At 41.0% G+C, this 8,779-nt stretch overlaps 1 protein-coding gene across 2 annotated transcripts in view; it reads right to left on the reverse strand.

Annotated features, from left to right (window-relative positions):
• Nucleotides 1-8,779, reverse strand: part of LOC110455636 (tetraspanin-6-like) — a 60,390-nt gene that overhangs the window by 47,936 nt on the left and 3,675 nt on the right. Inside the window, exon 1 of one of the 2 annotated variants that reach the window (XM_021505885.1) lies at nt 745-859. The exons of the other annotated variant lie outside the window; for it this stretch is intronic. The gene's annotated coding sequence lies outside the window, so the exon portion shown is untranslated. Of the gene's footprint in view, nt 1-744; nt 860-8,779 lie in introns of those variants that run through there. 2 annotated transcript variants of the gene reach the window in all.

An 8,779-nucleotide genomic window follows, 5' to 3' on the forward strand; every position in this document is an offset into this window, starting at 1 on the left:
TTTTTTTAATTTGACAACACAAAGTCAAAATTGATCATTCAAATTTTTATTCTGAATTTCTCCTTTCTCAGTTCAATCTTAGGTCTCATTATTTTTTCATATTATTCCCGACAAGTAATTGGCCAGAAGTGCATCAAGTGTCGACTGATAAAAACTGATATTGACTTGGAGCACATGATTTTTGTTGAAGGACTGTGTGTTTCTAAAAATAGAATTATGACGTGTCTCCAAACAATGCACCGTCCCACTTCCGAAGCTTTTTTTTTTTTTTTTCAGATTGCTTAGATTACTGTTTTGTAAAATAATAAAACAATTGAAGCTTTTAACTTCGGTTAATACCTGGATTTATCGACCCGAGAAAAGATATATTGACCTCGGAATGCGTCCTGGGTTAATATATCTTTTCTCGGGTTGATAAATCCAGGTATCGACCTTAGCCAAAGTTTGACATATATACCTATGTATAGCTCACTCCGGTTAACGTGAATTACAATTGGTCCAATGCCCTTCCTATACTACATGCACATTGAAGTGGAGATCTAGCTGCAAACTTGATGGTTTTACTTCCAATATGCTCAAACACCCGTATTAACAGATATGTTCGAGTAAAGCGGGTTAAACGTATACGTACATTTGTATGACACTTAGTGGGTGTATTCTGGTATACCGACACATTACGCAGTAACAAGCTCAATTAATGTCAATACACAAACAAATTCTATAGTAAAACAATAAAATACCTACCTAGTAACCGAGGTCCAGACACACTATGATAAACTCCTATAGGTGCGTCTGACGAGATAGGAGAGCACACAAACAACCTACACACAAGGACGCTGTGTGTGTACAGACGTCAGGTAAAGTGAAACGGACACCTGTCTATATCACATGTGTGTAGCCCCGGGAACTCGTCAGGGCATTGTTAGCTTAATTATTACGACAATTTAATTTAAACACCATTATATTTACACAGTGTAAGTGATGACAACACAACACAGTTGCAGCGAAGACTAGACAGTACCCTGTATACAGGCGAACTGTTTTCAGGACTAGAAACTGGTCAACGAGTAGAAGAACTGGGATAACACGTAAGGATACCAGGGACAGTATATGGCGGCCAGATTGTCAGCGTCTGATATGTTATCTTTCAATATTTAAAGGATATTTGTGTTTTCCCGTTGGATACCATGCATACTTCACAAGGAAGGCAGAAAATGGATTTTTTCACAGGTGAAATACATATGGTATTCACCAGAAATACACCCATTCAATTTTCTACTTATTTCATTTCAAAGGTGCATCAACGAAAATATTACTGTATCAAAATAGTGCGAGGAATAGGGTACAATATTCGACACTTATCATAACGACGTCACGGGAGCCTGATCGATATGGTAAATTAAGGTGCGTACACGCACAGTTAACAACTGCTAATCTGTATCTATACACTGAGGGTTAACAACACCGGATATTGCTACCAGGCAGGCGGTGATCACACGAAGTGGGCTTCTGTTGCAGGTGACTATTTTTGATATTTTCCTTACTTCAGAGGCTTGTATATTCTTGGGGCTTTTTTTATCAATTCCTCACATACCCTGATATGGCTTAAACCACAGAGAACATTCCCATATGGGTCAATATTTCTTATAGACTTGCTAACACGCCGCCTGGTATCGGCGAAAACTCACGAGTGATACTAAACACGTGTCTGAATTAATATTTGTATTTTTTCACTACCTATAACTAATTAATATGTATATGCATTCCGTACATTTATCGTATTTTCGAACTTATAAAACTTGTTAATTATGAGAAATGTGCCGACATAAATTCATAGCATTGTACGGCGACTTGCAATTTGCATGATGCCGTACATTAATCTCAAACAAACAGTCAAGTTGCCGTACATTTCGACGAAACATTTTTGACGATATTTCATATAATACAATGCTTTCACTAACACAATGAATGTGTGTAATGTAGATACATCTTTATTTAGTTGTAGGCAGTATGTTAATTCAGACACGTGATAATTATCACTCGTAAATATTTGCCGATACCAGACGACGTGTTTGTAAGCCTGGAAGAGATAGTGACCCATATATGAACGTTTTCTATGGTTTAAGTAAACACTGATAATGTGAGGTATTGATCCAAAAAAACTCAAGCACATGACAGCCTCTGAAGTAAGGAAAATCTATTTTAAAAAAACACATCTCCAAATGCAGTCCACCTCGTGTGATCACCGCCTGCGTGGTAGCAGTATCCGGTGTCGTTAACACACAGTGATGTAGTGAAGATAAAGTAACGTTCTGATTGAATTAATTCAAACAAAGCAATAAGTTTGGCTAAACTCCCAGTTAGAAAACAGCTTACATGCTCACCTGTATTTAAGTCATAAATTGCGTATGTTATCTGATAAGACTTATCTTCATTTAAGTTGTTGATATAAAATATATCAAGCTTGCTCCTGAGAGACATAGCCAGTTTTTAGTTGCCTGACACGAAGTCTGTTTGGCGAGGGAAATAGACCTAATCAAGGTAAACCGAAAGCTTGGTACATTACAAAATCCAATATTTAATTGTTTTGTGGAACCGATACAAAACCTACTGACATTTAAAAACATCATTCCAACCGTTATATCAAACTATATATCGATAGTCTACTCGATATCAATCGGCGGCCATGTTTTCCAAGATAGCAGTTGGGCGTGATGAGTTTAGTACAGGTTCAGTCATTCCCGTTTATACATGTATAGTGATTACAAACATTCACTTCACTTTAAGACAGCCACAACCCGTTTTTGAGACGGTATGTTTACCTCAACGTATTAAGGTAAACATTTTCTCCGTGACGGATCCAAGAGCAGGGGCAGGAGACCGAGAAAGAAATATCACAGATCTGTAATCTTATCATGCAGTGTCTATCATTAATACACATTGCGTAGCAATGTAACTTTTAAAAAATACAAACGACCCATGGCTAGGTGAGGAGGCGTTATGTTTAGAAGTGCTATAACCGTAGACGTATATGTCTCTGTTATAACTTGTCTGATCTTTAGCCATTTTAAGCCATTGTAAGCAAAAGATTCAAACGCCAAGACAACATATGTAATATCAGTGACGTATATACTTTATATGTCTCTGGTAATATACAACAATACAGATGTCATACACCAGGACACAGTAGATTACTTAAGCCTGACCCCATCCCCGACACTCCCGGGGGTACGCTCACCCCATCCCCGACACTCCCGGGGGTACGCTCACCCCATCCTCGACACTCCCGGGGGTACGCTCACTTCATCCTCGACACTCCCGGGGGTACGCTCACCCCATCCCCGACACTCCCGGGGGTACGCTCACTTACGTGTTCTGCAGAGAGCGAAAGTGAGCGAAACCCGCATCCTCGATATCAAGGGGTTACGCTCACTTTCGCTCTTTGCACCCATGGAATGTGTCATAGCAAAATTGAAGGGCTCGGTGTGCGCCACCTTATTGATGAGACAAGAAGGCAAGTTTGATCATTTGATATACACCAAAAGAATCTCGCGGTCACGTAACGGTAAAAATTGACAGGCTTTGTAATTTATCAGCCTAGCGATTGGTCAGGTTTTTTTTACCCGAGACCAACCAATCGGCTATCTTCGTGCCTTCAATTTTGCTATGACATATTCCAGGGGTGCAGAGAGCGAAAGTGAGCGTAACCCCAGGATATCGAGGATGGGAGTACCGAGGATGGCCCGCCCCTATATCCCTGATAACTCGTGAAGCCGTATTAAATACTGGATAGGGATAACACAGGGGCTAGTGAAGGACAAGAGTGTACCTGTAACACTAAATGACGTTTATCACGAACTTTGAATATAAGACAACATTGAAAAAAACTTTTCGGCGGTGTTTAGCTAGGCATCCGTCTACTTTCCATACCTGTCTACCTTGGCATTGCAGTGACATTTTTACTGAAATGTGTTGGCGCGCAGATTGTGTTAAGATACGGTATTATGTAATAAAATATTGAAATGAATTGTCATCTCTCTGCCCGGCATACGCACCTCCTGTCAAGTGTATCGGCGATTACAATACAAGGGTCGGTCACTCCCCCACTGGATCAGCGAACTTATAAGTTGTATAACAAATAGATAAAACTTAATATACAATTATGGACTTTTGTGGCCGAGATTAATATCTCTTTTTCAGGTTCATATCACATCATATTTAGCAGCACAAAAGCCCATAACTGTTTTATTATATGCTTCAACAATAAAATAAAACAAAACAGAACTCAAGGTTCTGATATTTGTACGCGATTTTAGCCAGGTTTGAATTCAACAGTTCATCATTGTAGCTTTCGAAGACATCGTCTAGGTTCTTTTTCTTAAAATAAGCATGAGGACATGCACTGTGTGGTCAGTGGCCTGTTTTATGTTAACAGCATCTTTATCCTCGAATAGGTTTGGACATTTTCTTATGTAACGGAGGAGAAACGTTCGCCAGATATTCACCGAAGAACCAGTCTACATGAGTTTTTGAGGACTGGTCACGTGTATAGGATCCGACTTTTGTGATTGCGAGAAATTTTCATGCATTTAATAAAATCATATATATAATGTGATGGCTGATGTAACGACTATATGGATGGTCTGATACGACATGATTTCTCTCCTAGCGCAGTTCTTCTCCCGACAGGATATTTCTTCCGACACGATTTCTCTCTCTCCCAACACGATTTCTCTCTCTCTCTCTACCGACACGATTTCTCTCTCTCCCAACACGATTTCTCTCTCTCTCTCTACCGACACGATTTCTCTCTCTACCGACACGATTTCTCTCTCTCCCGACACGATTTCTCTCTCTCCCAACACGATTTCTCTCTCTCCCAACACGATTTCTCTCTCTCCCTACACGATTTCTCTCTCTCCCAACACGATTTCTCTCTCTCCCAACACGATTTCTCTCTCTCCCAACACGATTTCTCTCTCTCCCAACACGATTTCTCTCTCTCCCAACACGATTTCTCTCTCTCCCAACACGATTTCTCTCTCTCCCAACACGATTTCTCTCTCTCCCAACACGATTTCTCTCTCTCCCAACACGATTTCTCTCTCTCCCAACACGATTTCTCTCTCTCCCAACACGATTTCTCTCTCTCCCAACACGATTTCTCTCTCTCCCAACACGATTTCTCTCTCTCCCAACACGATTTCTCTCTCTCCCAACACGATTTCTCTCTCTCCCAACACGATTTCTCTCTCTCCCAACACGATTTCTCTCTCTCCCAACACGATTTCTCTCTCTCCCAACACGATTTCTCTCTCTCCCAACCCGATTTCTCTCTCTCCCAACACGATTTCTCTCTCTCCCAACACGATTTCTCTCTCTCCCAACCCGATTTCTCTCTCTCCCAACACGATTTCTCTCTCTCCCAACACGATTTCTCTCTCTCCCAACACGATTTCTCTCTCTCCCAACACGATTTCTCTCTCTCCCAACACGATTTCTCTCTCTCTCTCTACCGACACGATTTCTCTCTCTCCCAACACGATTTCTCTCTCTCTCTCTACCGACACGATTTCTCTCTCTACCGACACGATTTCTCTCTCTCCCGACACGATTTTTCTCTCTCCCAACACGATTTCTCTCTCTACCGACACGATTTCTCTCTCTCCCGACAGGTTTTCTCTCTCTCCCAACACGATTTCTCTCTCTCCCAACACGATTTCTCTCTCTCCCAAACTGATTTCTCTCCTAGCGCAGTTCTTCTCCCGACAGGATATTTCTTCCGACACGATTTCTCTCTCTCCCGACAGGATTTCTCTCTCTCCCAACCCGATTTCTCTCTCTCCCAACACGATTTCTCTCTCTCTCTCTACCGACACGATTTCTCTCTCTACCGACACGATTTCTCTCTCTCCCGACAGGTTTTCTCTCTCTCCCAACACGATTTCTCTCTCTCTCTACCGACACGATTTCTCTCTCTCCCGACAGGTTTTTTCTTCCGACATGATTTCTCTCTCAGCACAAACTATTTCTCTCCCTCTCCCGACAGGATTTCTCTTCCAAAATAAACGATTTTTCTCTCTCTTTCTTCCGACAATATTTTTTCCAATACGTTGTGAACGTTCTTTATAACCAGTATTCCGTCTTTGCGTATGACAGAGTTATCTTCTCTTGTGAACAGGTATTGATTGTTACGTCATTGGTTTGTGTGAGAAAATTACGTCGTTTTCTCAAAAATTGATGACGTTAATCTCACAAACAAATGACATAACAATCAATACCTGCTTACAAGAGCAGATAACTCTGCGATACGCAAAGACGGAATATACAGATAGATAATAACGAGACGGATGTCTTGAAGTTTTTCTATCACAGCGAGTAGAATATGACAGACTGAGTAACTTTAATATGCAGGTAGTCAATCACGTGGTTAGTTCTATTTGTTTCTATAATCATATTAGTACCACCTTAATTAGAATTTAATTAATGAATAGGAACACGTTGCATTCTTACGCGCACGGCTTTGTATATTTCAGAAATATTACATGGAAACATTATAAACAGGATTTGTGAGAAACGCTGTTTGTTTAAGGGCGGTGTCTCACAAAGTTGATGGGTGACGTCACATGTCCTGTCGCTATACACAATGAAACAGGAAGAACTTCTGTCAAGTGACCAGCCAAATCAAACACAACACAATGAGTTTATCTACAAGTAGCCAAGTCTCTAGATAAAGCATAGTATTTTTTTAACGGTTTGTCAAACCAAGCCTAGGTATAGGTGGGGTTTTCCTAAGTCGCAACGAAATCTTCACAATATACTGGCCCACCTAGTCATAACGAAATCTTCACAATATACTGGCCCACCTAGTCATAACGAAATCTTCACAATATACTGGCCCACCTTGTCATAACGAAATCTTCACAATATACTGGCCCAAATGTATACGGCGTTATAAGGGTATTCACACTGGTATCCCACTATATACAGCTTGATCAGGTCTTGTTATTACGACAGCTACATGTGGAATGTTTACGGCGTTATAAGGGTATTCACACTGGTATCCCACTATATACAGCTTGATCAGGTCTTGTTATTACGACAGCTACATGTGGAATGTTTACGGCGTTATAAGGGTATTCACACTGATGTCCCACTATATACAGCTTGATCAGGTCTTGTTATTACGACAGATACATGTGGAATGTTTACGGCGTAACAAGGGTATTCACACTGGTATCCCACTATATACAGCTTGATCAGGTCTTGTTATTACGACAGCTACATGTGGAATGTTTACGGCGTTATAAGGGTATTCACACTGATGTCCCACTATATACAGCTTGATCAGGTCTTGTTATTACGACAGATACATGTGGAATGTTTACGGCGTAACAAGGGTATTCACACTGGTATCCCACTATATACAGCTTGATCAGGTCTTGTTATTACGACAGCTACATGTGGAATGTTTACGGCGTTATAAGGGTATTCACACTGATGTCCCACTATATACAGCTTGATCAGGTCTTGTTATTACGACAGATACATGTGGAATGTTTACGGCGTAACAAGGGTATTCACACTGGTATCCCACTATATACAGCTTGATCAGGTCTTGTTATTACGACAGCTACATGTGGAATGTTTACGGCGTTATAAGGGTATTCACACTGATGTCCCACTATATACAGCTTGATCAGGTCTTGTTATTACGACAGATACATGTGGAATGTTTACGGCGTAACAAGGGTATTCACACTGGTATCCCACTATATACAGCTTGATCAGGTCTTGTTATTACGACAGCTACATGTGGAATGTTTACGGCGTTATAAGGGTATTCACACTGATGTCCCACTATATACAGCTTGATCAGGTCTTGTTATTACGACAGATACATGTGGAATGTTTACGGCGTAACAAGGGTATTCACACTGGTATCCCACTATATACAGCTTGATCAGGTCTTGTTATTACGACAGCTACATGTGGAATGTTTACGGCGTTATAAGGGTATTCACACTGATGTCCCACTATATACAGCTTGATCAGGTCTTGTTATTACGACAGATACATGTGGAATGTTTACGGCGTAACAAGGGTATTCACACTGGTATCCCACTATATACAGATTGATCAGGTCTTGTTATTACGACAGCTACATGTGGAATGTTTACGGCGTTATAAGGGTATTCACACTGATGTCCCACTATATACAGCTTGATCAGGTCTTGTTATTACGACAGATACATGTGGAATGTTTACGGCGTAACAAGGGTATTCACACTGGTATCCCACTATATACAGATTGATCAGGTCTTGTTATTACGACAGATACATGTGGAATGTTTACGGCGTAACAAGGGTATTCACACTGATGTCCCACTATATACAGATTGATCAGGTCTTGTTATTACGACAGCTACATGTGGAATGTTTACGGCGTTATAAGGGTATTCACACTGGTATCCCGCGTCTATTTGCTGTGTATACAAGTTGAACTATTGACTTTATCAGATAACGGCTGATACACACGTAATACAACCTATAACACCCCCTATGTTATAGCATGTTTAGTTCTCCTGCCTAACGGGAAAGGAACGTAGTGTGTAAGTAGGGAGGGGGTTGTAGATGTGTAAGTAGGGGTGGGGGGATCGTAGATGTGTAAGTATGGGGGCGGGGTCGTAGATGGGAAGTGGGAGAGGATGGAATCGAGAGGAAGGATTGAAGGGCGAGAAGTCGTGTGGGAAGGCGGTAATAGGGGAGGGGGCGGGAA

The sequence above is a fragment of the Mizuhopecten yessoensis genome, unplaced genomic scaffold (genome assembly GCF_002113885.1).
Source record: "Mizuhopecten yessoensis strain PY_sf001 unplaced genomic scaffold, ASM211388v2 scaffold931, whole genome shotgun sequence".
Classification (NCBI taxonomy): Eukaryota; Metazoa; Mollusca; class Bivalvia; order Pectinida; family Pectinidae; genus Mizuhopecten; species Mizuhopecten yessoensis.